This window comes from Giraffa tippelskirchi, chromosome 4 (assembly GCF_054371585.1).
Source record: "Giraffa tippelskirchi isolate mGirTip1 chromosome 4, T2T-mGirTip1v1.2.pri, whole genome shotgun sequence".
In the NCBI taxonomy this organism is placed as follows: domain Eukaryota; kingdom Metazoa; phylum Chordata; class Mammalia; order Artiodactyla; family Giraffidae; genus Giraffa; species Giraffa tippelskirchi.
The window spans coordinates 163549428-163564195 of NC_137278.1; the positions used below are offsets into that span (position 1 = coordinate 163549428).

Here is a 14768-nt window from a genome sequence, read left to right on the forward strand (position 1 = left end):
GCCATGGGTGGAGTCTGTTTTCCTGATGAGTTTCTCATTGCTCCACCTCCTTTAGTCAGCACTATTTTACCTTCATGTTGAACCTAAGTCTCTCATGTAAGGTCTCTCCTCTTGCAGGCCATCCACCGGGAAACTGGGCAATGGTTTCTTCAGCTCTCAGATTTCCCTGAACGTATTCTGGATTTCACTTACTTCGGTAGGCTTTTGAACCCATGAAGGAGACGCGGTGCGTTTCATTTCTTGGTGACCTATTTGATATAAACACCAGTCAAATTTCTTCAGATTGTCTTTGGCCTCCCAATCGTTGGTTAAACTAATTTCTTTTAGAGTCCAAAAATGGCTGTAAGTTCACCATCTCTTCTCCCCCTTTCTTTGGTTTATGATATAAACTCTATGTTATCTTCCTAGACTTTGCTGTTGGGCGATAAGCCTTTAATAAAACAAACACAAACACAAAACCAAGTTAACGAGCATTGAGGACCCTGTAGATCCATCCATTAAAGTGATCGGAAGAAGCTGCATCCAGTTCCTAGGGACAGCAGTGGTCCAGGGCTGTCAGCAGTGTCTAGTGATGGGAGTGTGGGTCTGCTATAATTGCTGGTGGCATGATGTCTTTACCAACCAGGCTCTGCAGCATAATTTGAACATGATCCCTGAATGGGTAGCTTCTGAACTTGGTTCTCTGACTTTCCTAGAGATTTTGTGAGCTACCCAATATCATTTTTTCCCTCTAACTCCTTAAAAATTTGTTTCTGATGCGTATAACTAAATAATAGGTATAGAAATTGGAACCATGCACAATGTTTTCTGATTCACAAAATCATGCATTTAGCTGTGTTCAGGTGCATGCTAATCTGATATGCTCTCAGAATAGGTCCACAAGGTCTGAGTTTCGTGTAAATATTCACAAAAAGTCCTGGAGTACTTAGATGATCGATAAGATCCACTCTTTGAATGCTAGTAGCTCTTTATCCTCAGCTGAGCTCAGTGGGCTCAGTAGTTAAGTGGCCATGGTGGCAGGAATTGACATACTAGCTCAATTATGTGAACTTCTTCACCAAGGCTCTCCTAATATCACCAGCTTGCCAGCTCTAATGACCAACCATGACCTTCCCAACTGGTAGCACGTCAAGGAGGCTAGTCATTCACATGATGGTAAGTTCATAGCATTTGATTCCTTCCTTTGTGGAGAGAGAAGCAATATGTCCTTACTGAAATAGACAAGATTTGGATTTACTTCTCTTCCCTTAGTGCTTCTGCCAAAACCATAATCTGTAGGTATTCTGAATGCCTTTTTCACTGTCATAGTATCTCACTCAACATTGCTTCTCAATAAGAACCTCACCTGTTAGGAGAGGAAGACAATGTGCTGTTGCCCATGGAAATTCATGGTCTTATCTTAAACTCTGTTTTGAAAGCAGCTGGCTTTATAAAACAGTAGAATGACTGAAGTAAGAATCAGTCATGGTGCCAACTGAAACTCAATGTCTTGAAGGATTGGAGTGCTATCTTAGAGCTGACACTGATATCTACATGTGTTTGATAGATGGTGCAGGCTCTTGCAGAAACTGTGGATCCAGAGACCAAGGTGAGAAATGGGAATGGCACTTCTCACAGTTACATTTTATATTATACCTTTGACTTTGGGTAATGCTCATATATGGGCTTTAATACTTGGAGAAGAAATGCTTCCACCAGAGGAAACAACAGAGACTGCTACCCTGCCACTCCAGGTTCTTTTTAACACTGGGTTGGGCTTTCTTGGTGGCTCAGACAGTAAAGAATCTGCCTGCAACCCAGGAGACCTGGGTTTGATCCCTGGGCCAGAAAGATCCTCTGGAGAAGGAAACAGCTATCCACTCCAGTGTTCTTGCCTGGAGAATTCCATGGACAGAGGAGTCTGGTGGGCTACAATCCATAGTGCTGCAAAGAATTGGATGTGACTGAGCGACTAATGCTTTCACTTTTGGGGAAAATATAGGCTATAGTCCATCCTGGTTATCAAAGGTTCTGATACATAGCATAGTCAGAGGGGAATATGAATAAAATTCAGAGGAACCTCCTAGGTCTGCCCTGTCCAGGCATAAATTAAGGGGGAGTCTATGGAAATTCTTTATAACCAGGGACCCCTGAAAGCTCAGATCCCTCTGGAATAAAGTTTTGGGTCACTCCATGTGACCCATCTGAAGAGAAATTAAAGCAAACATAGGATGAGTAGTGGACAGTGGAAATAATAAACCTTCACTGTGGCCTTCAAGTCATGGTTTGAGAATGGACATGAAAAAAGCAGGAAGTATCTACACTTGCAAGAACATAAAGGAAACCTCCAAAGCTTGTAATGTCTGGGATCCTTGATTTTATCTCATGTTTATAATATTCCCCAACTAGTAGCTTAATATCTCAGTGTTGGATGCATAGTAAGTATAGTTTTAAAAAACAAAAAGCAATTGATTGACAGATTTTTGATTGATGCCTAATTGAGGCTTTTACTGAAATTTAGGTGAGTCAGTATGTGTATGTATTTGAATATCTTTGCCTCTATTTCAAACTTTTAGTAAAGCTACACTAGTTCTAATCTTTTCTTTGATTGATCCCATGACTCTGCAGTGTGGATGAGTGTCTTACAGCTTCACGGAAAATCCACTTTTGATTCTGCAGCTTCAACTCCATTTCAAAGAAGGCGAAGAGCAGACCCCCTGTCCTCTTCAGGCCTCTTCTAGCCCAATCTCTGTGGAAGGGGAGGTGCCACCAGAGACAATTCAATAATGTGGGCGATCAATCAACCAATTACGTCTATGTAATGACGCTCTGATAAAAACTCTGGACTCCGCTGAGGCTGAGTTCCCCAAGTTGGCAATATTCTGTATTGTCACACTAATGCCGGGGGGAGGGGGAATTCCTGCATCCTCAGGACGACAGAAGCTTTGCATTTGGAATCCTAAACACTGCCCTTTGTGAATTTTCTTTTTGTTGCTTCTAACCCTTCCCTATAGTAAATCATGACCATATGTATAATAGCTTTCAGTGAGTTCTGTGAATCTTCCCAGTGAGTGGTTAAATCTGGGGTGGTTTGAGGAATCCCCCAAACCATCAGCTAGTATGTGAAGTAAGGGCGGCTGGGGAGACTGTGCCTTGAGACTGCAGTTTGGCCGACTCTGGTAATGACACCCCTCATTCCTCCTCTTTCAAGAGCTTGAAACATGATTGGAATCATAATTTTATATTATCATAGTTTAGGAGAGAAAGAGCTGACCTTTGCTTATGTTCTGATTTATTTTTCTGCCTACTCTGCTGGCTTCATTTCTACAGCCTTTTTCAACTTTTAGTTTATCTGTTCATAATGTCCCTCACCATGTACTCAACCTTACCCAACTCCAGGGCTTCAGGAAGAAAGGTGGGATAGAGAGGAAAAGCCACTTCTCAGCTGGTGCAGCCCACATTAAGGTACTCTAAAGGTCTCTGGCCTCCTGGAACCCAGTGATGACCCTTGGCCACTGCTTTTCAAACTTTAAACTTCCCCTTCTCCACATCAGATATGGACTTTGTGCCACCACAGCAGGCCAGTCTGTGTTTGGGGACACTGGCTTTCTTTTGCATTAAAAACTTTTTCTACCCATTTTCAGTACTTCCTAAAGTTGCTTAACCAGGTGCTTCATAAAATCAAGTGATCCTAAGGTTCTTGTTAAATGTTCAGGTTCTCTGTGTATCTCATGGAGATTTCAATCGTAGGTCTGAACTTTGACTCAGATTCTGTGTTCTTTTAATATACCTCCAGGCTTCTCTGTCCAAGGGAGTTTCCAGGCAAGAATATTGGAGTGGGTTGTTATCCCCTTCTCTAGCAGATCTTCCCAACCCAGGGATCGATCAAACCCAGGTCTCCTGCATTGCAGGCGGGTTTTTTACTGGCTGAGCTACTAGGGAAGCCCAACATAAATGATAAATACCTCGTGATTCTTATGATCACCAACCTTATCCATGAGCTTGGACTTCTTGCTTCATATCTACTTTTAAATTTCAAGGACCATCAAAAGCATTTTCCTGTCCCTACTAATGTAAGGAAGCAAACCTGAACCTGTCTGTATGCCCTCTGTGCTGGAGGAGTCATGCCCTCGTCCTGGTCCCAGGGCTGGCATTTCTCCTACCTGGCATTGTTATGGCCGGCTCTCCTCTCTGGCACTAGGATCCTTCCTGTGCCCTATCCCAGTGTCTGTAGTCTTGCCACACATAGATGGATGGATATCTAATATGATGACCAACTCTACAAACAGCTTCATTTAACTCAATAAACATTTACTGACTTGAGTTATGTCCCAGGCACTGTGCTAGGTCCTGGCAAGATGAAAAAAGGAAAATACTCATAGTTTAAAGGGTGTGACAGACACATAAAGAAACAGCCATAATATTGTGTGATAAATGCTTCAGCAGAAGCATGTACCAAGTGCTATGGAAACTCAGACGGGGGAGTAATTAATTCCTCCTGGGAAGGGTCAGGAAAAGTCACAGGGAAGAGTTTACATTTGGAAGGTGACCGAAAGTTCTCTCAGAGGTCAGGGAGAGGGGAGGGCATTCCAGGCAGAGAGCGAAGCCAAATCAAAGCCAAGGAGAGTGAGACTGCTCACTGTACTCAGGCAGCTTGGATGAAGTAGTTTCATGGACCAAGAGCAGTGTTTTTTCCAAGTGTGGTTCTCAGGCCATCTGCACTGTAATTCCCCTACAAGCGTACTGAAAATGTACATTTCAAGGACCCCACCTCACAGATAGTGATTTAGAGTCTTAGGGGTGGGGGCCTAAGCAATCTTTATTCTTAACAGCTCCACTAGATGATTTTATTTTTAAAATTTTGGTGCTTGCCAATCAAATAGGTGAAAAGATGCTATTGCACATAGTGTTTTTTTGTTTTTGTTTTTTAAGATCTGCTGGATCTTCATTGTGTGTGTATGGGGGGGGTGGGGCGGGAGTGGGTTTTGCTCTAGTTGTGGTGTAGGGGCTTCTTCTTGCGGTGTGTGGGCTCAGTAGTTGTGGTGTGCCACCTTAGTTGCCTGTGGGATCTTAGTTCCCTGACCAGGGATTGAACCCACGTTCCCTGCATTGGAATTCCAGGCAGATACTTAACCATTAGACCACTAGGGAAGTCCCCAAAAGATGATTCTTAAACCAATGAAAGCAGTGATTCTTTACTTTGGTACACTATAATCACTGGGCAGGGAGGGGAAGCTTTGAAACTCCTGATGCCTGAGTATCACCCTCAGAGAGTCTCATATAATGGGCCTGGGATGTGGCCTGGGCATCTGAATTTTTAAAGTTCCCTGGTGATTCTAATTGGAGAACTCCTGTACCCAGCTTGAGAACCACAGAACCAGAGCATCAGATGGTCAAGCAGGCACATGAACAGCTACAAATTATGATGAAGATGCAAAAAGTTTATGAAGGGCTTCCCATGCCAGGCTGAGGAGTTTGGTTTTGATTTTGTAGGAGATGGAGAGAGAATGGGTGTGGTGGCGCCTACAAGCTCATACTTCTGTTTAACTCTTATGAAATGGTAGTTTTCGGAAACAAGACCCAATCTGCTTTGTACTTCCTTTGCGTTCGGAAAGAGATGTTCTCCAGGGAGCTTGTCTGCATACAGTGTCTCAGCTGAACCCTCAGGAAAACTGTTCTTTCCTGATATCTGGGCACTGAGTATTCCTGTTACTTGCTTCAGAGATGCATTGGACACCTATCCTGTGCCTGTGGTTGAAAAATCCCCATCTGTACCCCAGGCAGATTCTGAGCCATGACGAGTTCAAGGAGGCAAGACTACAGGCAGATTGGTAGTAGGGATTACGCATCCACATAGTCTCGGTTAGGCTCAGAAGTTAGAGGTAAAAACCTCAACCAAGTCCCTGAGTTTCATGAATGGAAAGAAGTATGTTGTGTGGGTTATGGTGCCTTGAGTGTGTAGAGGAGAAGCTTGCGATGGATCACTATGGCATAGAAGAGGGAGAGGTCCCAGGTGAGAGAGAAAGTCTAGGAAAACAGCCAGTCACCACTCCAGGCTAAGGTCCAGGGACCTTAGTGGACCAATTTGATCAATATAGAATCAGATATTTTGTGAGCAAAGGCATGAAGAAAAAGGAAAGGAGGTCAGAAGTCCAGTCAGGAACCACCTGAGGGTCCTACCTAGCAAGCGGTCATGCAGGCACTCAGTGAAAATCTCTCCCTCTTATAATCTCAATTTTCTTCTCTTTTCTCTTCATCTCTTTCCGCTCTTCTTTAACCCTCTGCATCTTCAGTATTATCAACAGTACTCCTGGGGACAGCCACCAAAATTAACAACACTCCAAAGTTTTTTTTCACGAGCCTGTGAGTCACAGCCTTTGTTGAATCCCAGAGTGAGCCGAGAAAAATGTGGGCAGTTCTTTGGTCCAACCCTTTCAATTTGTAAATGAAGAAACAGAGGCTTGGAGAGGCGAAGTGACTGCCCAGAGAGACGAAGATCACATAGCTAGTCAGTGGTAGAATTATGACAGACTCATGTCCGTGGCTTACTCTCTGAGCCTGTGTCTACTTGACTAAGCTGTTGTCACAGTGGTGAAATCTTGTGTTCTGCATGCTTTGAGTGGTGAATTTCACATTCATCATGCTTAGTTCCTACAGCCACTTTGTAAGAAGTCTATAGCAATTAGTTCCTCATGTTTGCTGAATCAACTGAAGGAGAATAGAACTTTGCTTAAAGATACAAGTTTTCTCAGAAAGGAAGTAAAAGTTTATAAAATAGGGAATTTCAAGTTCACATGCTGTTAAGGCATATGATCAGAATTTTCGTTTAGTAGATTCCAGAATTACAGCTTACCATTATCACGATTGAGAGTCCCAGAAACCCCACCCTGGGATGAGGAGAGACTTTGATAGTTCTGTGGTCAAGAGCGGGAAAGGACATTAAGTTGTTATGTTACTTTGGCACTTTGAACTTTGTCTTGCTTCCTTTTTGAGTCTTCTGACTTTGTCTGCTGGTGCTCTCACACTAGGTTGTGGGAAATGAGCTCACTACTTTCCTCACCAAGCAACACAATGACACCTTTGGCTTTATAGAACCAGGGAGCCCAATGTGGTGTCTGACTCAGTACCTGGCACATAGCAGGCACTCAAGGGATATTTGTTGACCTGAGTTGAGATGAAGTCAGAGGAGCTGAACTGAATTACTATCAGGGCAACCTTAGGCAAGTCATTTCCATCCTCTAAGCTCATTCTTTTCTCCTATAAAATAACAGACAAGAACCAGACAAACTCTGATGTTCCTTCCCGCTCAGAGATATGTTTTGGCATCCCTTTTTCAAAAAATCCCAGAAATTTGGACCTAGGAGTGACTTTGAAGGTCAATTAGCTCAACCCACAGTTGTTCAAGGCAGAGCCAGACTATTCAAAGAAGTAGAGATTTGGCAACTCTGTGGTTTGTGTAATAGTGAAAGTCAGCCAGGAAGAATAATTCAGATTAAAAATCATTTGAGGGCCAGAATCATTCTCTTTTGCTCAATATCCATCAAGTTAATGAGAAATAGTTAAGTCTCTGCTTTGGTTTTCTTCTTTATTTTTTATTACTGTATAACTTACAGCAAAAAGCATGGATCTTAAATGTACAGCTTAATGAATCTTTTACATAGGTATCCATCCATGCAACTACCTCCCTCATCAAGACATAGAACATTTCAACACCCAGAGAAACTTCTTCATGCCTCCTTTCAGTCATACCCTCTCTTAAGGAATAAAGATCTAGTTTCTACCACCATAGTTTGGCTTTGTCTAGTTTTGAACTTCATATGAACAGAATCACATAATATATAGCTTATTATGTCTGACTCTTTCACTTAACATTTTATCTGAGATTTATCCATGTTGTTTCATATGTCAGTAGATGCTTTTTATTTTTAATTGCTATATGTGAATTGTATGAGTGTATCACACTATATGGGCTTCCCTAGTAGCTCAGCTGGTAAAGAATCTGCCTGCAATGCAAGAGACCTCAGTTCTATTCCTGGTTCAGGAAGTTCCCCCAGATAAGGGATAGGCTACCCACTCCAGTATTCTTGGGCTTCACTGGTGGCTCAGATGGTAAAGAATCCACCAGCAATGTGGGAGACATGAGACATGGGTTTGATCCCTGGGTTGGGAAGATCCCCTGGAGAAGGGCATGGCAACCCACTCCAGTATTCTTGCCTGGAGACTCCCCATGGCCATAGGAGCCTGGCAGGCTACAGTCCATGGCATTGCAAAGAGTCGGACACAACTGAGCAACTAAGCACAGCACAACACAGCACATCACACTGTATAACTATGACAACTTGAGAATTCACTAGTGCAGAATATTAGCTATATCCTAGGAGAAAAAGTTGAGAGAAATATCAATAACCTCAGATATGCAGATGACACCACCCTTATGGCAGAAAGTGAAGAAGAACTAAAGAGCCTCGTGATGAAAGTGAAAGAGGAGAGTAAAAATGTTGGCTTAAAGCTCAACATTCAGAAAACTAAGATCATGGCATCTGGTCCCATCACTTCATGGCAAATAGATGGGGAAACAGTGTCAGACTTTATTTTTCTGGTCTCCAAAGTCACTGCTGATGGTGACTGCAGTCATGAAATTAAAAGACGCTTACTCCTTGGAAGGAAAGTTATGACCAACCTAGACAGCATATTAAAAAGCAGAGACATTACTTTGCCAACAAAGGTCCATCTAGTCAAGGCTATGGTTTTTCCAGTGGTCATGTATGGATGTGAGAGTTGGACTGTGAAGAAAGCTGAGCGCTGCAGAATTGATGCTTTTGAACTGTGGTGTTGGAGAAGACTCTTGAGAGTCCCTTGGACTGCAAGGAGATCCAACTAGTCCATCCTAAAGGAGATCAGTCCTGGGTGTTCATTGGAAGAACTTATGCTGAAGCTGAAACTCCAAAACTTTGGCCACCTGATGTGAAGAACTGACTCATTTGAAAAGACTATGATGCTGGGAAAGATCAAAGGCAGGAGGATGAGATGGCTGGATGGCATCACCGACTCAATGGACATGAGTTTGGGTAAGCTCCAGGAGTTGGTGATGGACAGGGAGGCCTGGTGTGCTGCAGTCCATGGGGTCACAAAGAGTTGGACATGAATGAGCGACTGAACTGAACTGAACTGAGGAGAAAAAGGCAGAAGACTAGAGTTCTAATCAAGCTACCACTAAGTAGCTAAGTGAACTTTCTGGACCAGTTTTCCTCATTTGTGGATGAAGAAGTTGAACTAAAGCCATTTTTCCAACCTAAAGTTCAACAAATAATGTACTAATCACACACTTAATAAGCAATTGGAAGAGAGTAACAATCTTATATCTGTCAAGGAAGTCATAACAGCAGTGTATAAGGATAGGGCGGGAGGTAGGTGGGAGGCAAGGGATATTTTATACCTATGGCTGATTGTGTTGATGTATGGCAGAAACCAACACAACATTGTAATTATCCTTCAATTAAAAATAAATAAATTAAAAGAACGTATAAGGGACTCGTATAAATCAGTAAGCAAAAAAAGATATACAACTCAATTAAGAACAGGAAATATGCTGTGTGTGTGTGTGTGTTACTGTTGTTACAATGGAGGAGAAATTTGTTAAATGGGAAATCTTGAGGTGCTATGACGATATAAAAATTGTTTAGACACTCAGAAACATTTGTTATCTACATGCTGCAGAGGCTGATTTTGTAAAAAAAAAAAAAAAAAAAATCCTTTTGTATTGTTTTCTGTAAGGGAGACACCATGTTTAATGTTAACGAATGCAGGAAATGCACATAAAAGGCTTCATAAACTGTAAAGCTTTCTGCGAATGAAAGGCATTATTATTATTCTCAGATACAATATGAATGCAGCTGACATCAATTGCCATTCATCCCAGTTGCAGGTGTAATGACCAACACGAGTATTTTCCTTTGTTCCTTTGCCATGGCCATGGGAGAATGTCTGAACCCAACATGCAAATAACAGCTGTGATTTTAACGGAGACTTCTGAGAGAATAAGCAAGGTGTACATGGAACGCATAGCAACAGATAGATTTTCACTTGGGCAGCCACATTATTATTTCCTCAGACTTTGAAAAGGGAAAGTTTTAACAGTCCTCTTGGAAGCGACCCTTGTTTTCCCCCCACCTGTTCACAGTTACTGTCACAGAATGCGTCATCTCTCTCCCACACACACAGTGGGAAACAACTTTGCCATTCAGAGCAAAGGCAGTGTTTTGCTGTGTCAGGGATACGGGAGTCTGCATATGGTTCATTGTTCATTTCTCAATTAGGCTCCCTCCCTGAACACTGGAGTTTCCTGCCCAGAGAGCCTACCTGGGATCCTTATCTTTTCAGCAGAAATAAGTCGGCGTGAGAGGCGATAGCAAACCAGAATTTTGCCAGAATGCTTGTGGTCTCTGCCTTGCCCTTTTGAAAAATATTTTGCAACTCTGGTTTTGCCTTAGCTGGGTGGGAAATCATCCCAACAACGTAATCAGCCCAGATTGGTCAACCAAAGGGAATGCGGTTATTTGTTCACATGTGCTGCCTGTATCTTCTTGGACCTGGTGGTCCCTGAGCTCTGCCCCTCAACTGGGTTGTCTAACTATTGGTATTCTCTTTCCAGTATTATGCATAGATGTGTTTCAGACTTTGTATTTGCCCATGAATGTTTCCCCATGATGGATTTAGCAGCTCTGTAGTAACACACACACACACACACACACACACACCCCTAATCTAAATACTGTAGTCATACACACTGCTATACTTAAAATGGATAACCAGCAAGGTCTTACTGTATAAAAAGGGAACTCTGCTCAATGTTACGTGGCAGCTTGGATGGGAGGGGAGTTTGAAGGAAAATGGATACATGCATAGGTATGGCTGAGTCCCTTTGCTGTTCACCTGAAACTATCACAACATTGTTAATTGGCTATACTTAATACAAAATAAAAAGTTAAAAAATACTATAGTTGTGGGGGTCTTTCCTGGTGGATCAGATGGCAAAGAATCTGACTAAAAGGCAGGAGACCTGGGTTTGAACCCTGGGTCGGGAAGATCCCTTGGAGAAGGAAATGGCTACCCACTCTAGTATTCTTGCCTGGAGAATTTCATGGACAGAGGAGCCTGACGGGTTATGGCCCATGGGGTCACAAAGAGTCGGACAAAGTTGTAGAGTGTAAAGGGTCTCAGAGTCTAGAAACCCTTGGTTTGGATCCTGAACTTATTATTACACCCAATGATAGGCCTCAGCTGCCTTATCTGTGAAATTGGGATAAAAATACTTCCCTTGTTTCCAGGATTCTTGTGACATCAAAGGAGGCAATGCGTGTACAGCTTCCCAGAGAGGTCTGGTCCATAGTAATCATCTCATAAACAGTGAATGAGATGAGTTTTCTATAAATGTTGCTTCTGAGACTGTCATCCAGGACACAGAAGTGGCCAGCCCAAGTTTTGCAGTAAATTAATGGCAGGTGCAGCACAAATGCTAAAGCTCTTTTTCACTCCAGAGCAAAGGGAGCCACATCCAAAAATTGCTTCTGCAGGTTTGGGGAGGAGATAAAACAAAACAAAATGGAATGAAATACACTTCAATGAAGTGAGTTATTAAGCTTTGGTGATTTCTGAAACTTAGTGGCCTGTAGTTGACTGTCTTGAAAGGGAAGTTTTTGGTTTTGTTTTTGAAATACTAATCTCTCTTTAAGTTTCAGTATTTTTTCCCTAATATAGCCAGTAATCTGTATTACTTTGAGGAGAGCTAGGATTGTTAGATCAGGAAAGCAAAAAGGAAGAAACTGGTAGATTTCTAGTAGGCTGCACAGCTTACAACAGAAGTGTGGATTTCAGTGCCAGAACTTTTGATTTTGAAGAACCAGGTTTTGAGAGAGGATAGAGTCACTGAGAATCTGAGATAAAGGTTCTTAAGGAAGCAGGCTATCAAATCTATGACATAAAATTTGGTGACAGAGAGAATAGGGAAAGAACCAGGTTGCTGAACCCTGAGCCCCCTCTCTGGGCTGGCAGGTGGTGGTCTGGTTAGCTGATTAGGAAAGGGAGAGGTGATGTGGTGGGCTAAGGGTTGGGATGAGCCAGCCATACCTGAGGGGACCAGGTAGAAGGGAGCGGGTGGGCACACATGGGTGGGGTGTCCTCCAGACTGTGCATGGCCATTTAAGGGAGGGCCATGTTGGCTGTCTCTTTAAGTCTTTTCTGTTGAGGATCTTCTGTAAACAGCTGCTTGCACGGCTCTCATGTATTGTCATCAGAAGTGATACCCAACAATCTCCCAAGATTTTGCTAAACTCCATATGAGCTACCTATTTGGACATGACTCTTTTTAAAGACCAAGGATACTAATAAAAGGCTGTGAAACACAGCCATTGTCCCCAGAAGATGGATGGAGATGTGGTGGGGAAACCCCGAGCACTCATCCCTAGCCATCTTTGTTAGATTTAATTTCTGTCCATGGAATTCTCCAGGCAGGAATACTAGAGTGAGTAGCCACTCCCTTCTATAGGGGATCTTCCCAACCTAGGGATCAAACCTGGATCTCCCGCATTGCGTGTATATCCTTCACCATCTGAGCCACCAGGGAAGACTCAGTTGTCCGAATTGTGGTCTCTGGAGTCAGGCTGATTGCTTTATATCCTGGTTCAATTCCCTGATTAGTTGGGAAATTTTGAAGAAATTTGTGCAACTCTTGGCTTCCTCATCTGCTAGAGGACGTAATCACAATATCTGCTACATAGGTCTGCAGTGATCAAATGAATTAACACAAACGGAAGACTTGGTTAGAACAATGCCTGATACAGAGTGGGGTTCAATAATTGTCACTGACAGTTGTTCTTACTGTCCGTGTTTAGCCACACCAGGGCAAGTGTGTGTGTGTGTGTGTGTGTGTGTGTGTGTGTGTGTGTGTGTGTGTGTGTGTTAAAGAGCTGACACACTCTGACAGCATTTTATAATAATCAAGAGAGAAGTTACATTTTAACTTTCTTGACTTTATGGGGTTGTTCACTTGATTTTCTGTGCATTCATTGTATATGCTTTCAAGAAATATTGGGTTGGCCAAAAAATTCATTTGGGTTTTTTTCGGTAAGATGGTATGGAAAAACCTGAAGAAACTTTTTATCCAACCCAATATTTATTGAGCTCTTTCTATATGCCTGTCAGGCACTATGAAGATGCTAAGGATAAAATGACGTATCCCTCACATATCCCGGTCCTCCCATAATTTGTAACCCCAACTATTCTCTTTCAGTAACCTTTTTCCCTTCATCTGATCTGGGGGCCAGGGCAAGTTTCTTGAGCGCATTCCCTAGTGCTGGCAATCTGGGGTCCTGCAACAGGCCATAAAATGCATGGTATATGGGTTTAATAATGTCAAGGGAAATTTTCAGTTAATCCTTTGGACTGTGGGTACACTCAGGATTCAAAGGCCAGACCAAAACAGCACGAAGAGAAACAGAGAACTGGTAATTATCTGGTGAATTTGGGTCATGTGGAAAGCCAAACCAAATTACTTTAGCCAAGGAAAAAATGATTTTTTTTTTCTCCTCGCATAAATTAGTCGTTTTGGTAAGATTTTGCTAGGGTCTCCCTTCCCCTTTTTGCTTTATTCCACCAGACATTTCCTAGAAACCAACTCACTGTGGGAAATATACAAAGACAGGATTTAGAGGGAGATGACCACCATCCATTCACGGGAACCCTGATTTTATTTCCAGTGCATTTGTAGATAGGAAGATTGAAGCAGGATTCTCGGTTGGACTAAGCTCTAAGTTGGCAGTGCTATCATAAACCCAGTCAACTGTTAGGTGCTCGAATTTTGAACTAAATCTGACAGCTTCTCTCAATTTGTGAAACGAATGTTTTGAGTTAGATGCTCTCTTATGTCTCTTTTAGTTCCAAATTATCTTATATTATGAATGTGTGTTTCTAAGGCAAAAGTGAATGAAGAGAACATGCTTTAATTTTTATGTTTCAAGTCATTTATTACCCTTTTAATAGAAGGTTTCAATGTAGTCCCCATCCAGGAAATGGTAATGGAAATTGCCTACTTCCAGGTGTAATCTATAAAATCTCGTTAAGTAGTATAAAGAGAATTTGTCACTTTGTCACCTAACTGACCTTTTACAATGCTGAGACCCACAGTGATGTGACACCCTCCCCAACTCAGATGAAATGCCCACATATTTTACTGTGTTCTCACCAAGAAAAGCCTTCAGCCAAAATTTCAGCTAGTCCAAGTCAATTTTCAAGCAAAGTGCATAACCAGAAATTGGCACAAACATTTGTGTATCATCCTTTCCATATTCAAAAGCTGTCTGAGACTCATTTGATTAAGCATAAAAATAACTCTGTGAATGTCATTAGAAAGGCTGATGAACATTCCATGTCTGGTCCCTTGAATTTGTATTCTGGAGATGTATTATTAAGTCACCGCTAAATAGTTTCTCTTGTAAGAACCTGATCATGCTCTCTAGAGTCTGAAGGAATTATTTTCATATTGAGTTTAGAAGGTTTAATTTTTCTATTTCCACTCAACAGAAAGGAAACAGCTGGTAAATTAAGGAAGGCCGGTATAATTTATTTGGCTATGTGGCCTCCACTGGCTTCTTCGGTTAACAGAGCATCTTTATTCCAATGAGGGTCCCCTCGCTGCCAAATCTCCTCATTAAACTGAGTTGTGATTAGAAAAGAATAAACGACATTTTATTTCATATGTGATTCCTTCCAAGCTTCCATACTCCTCTTTAAGT

General features: G+C 42.2%; 1 long non-coding RNA gene across 1 annotated transcript in view; it reads left to right on the forward strand.

The window, feature by feature from the left end:
* Positions 1-14768, forward strand: part of LOC145547024 (uncharacterized) — a 102427-nt gene that overhangs the window by 72291 nt on the left and 15368 nt on the right. The window contains exon 4 of the long non-coding RNA XR_014083470.1: positions 1419-1588. This is a non-coding gene — a long non-coding RNA (uncharacterized LOC145547024). The remainder of the gene's footprint in view (positions 1-1418; positions 1589-14768) is intronic.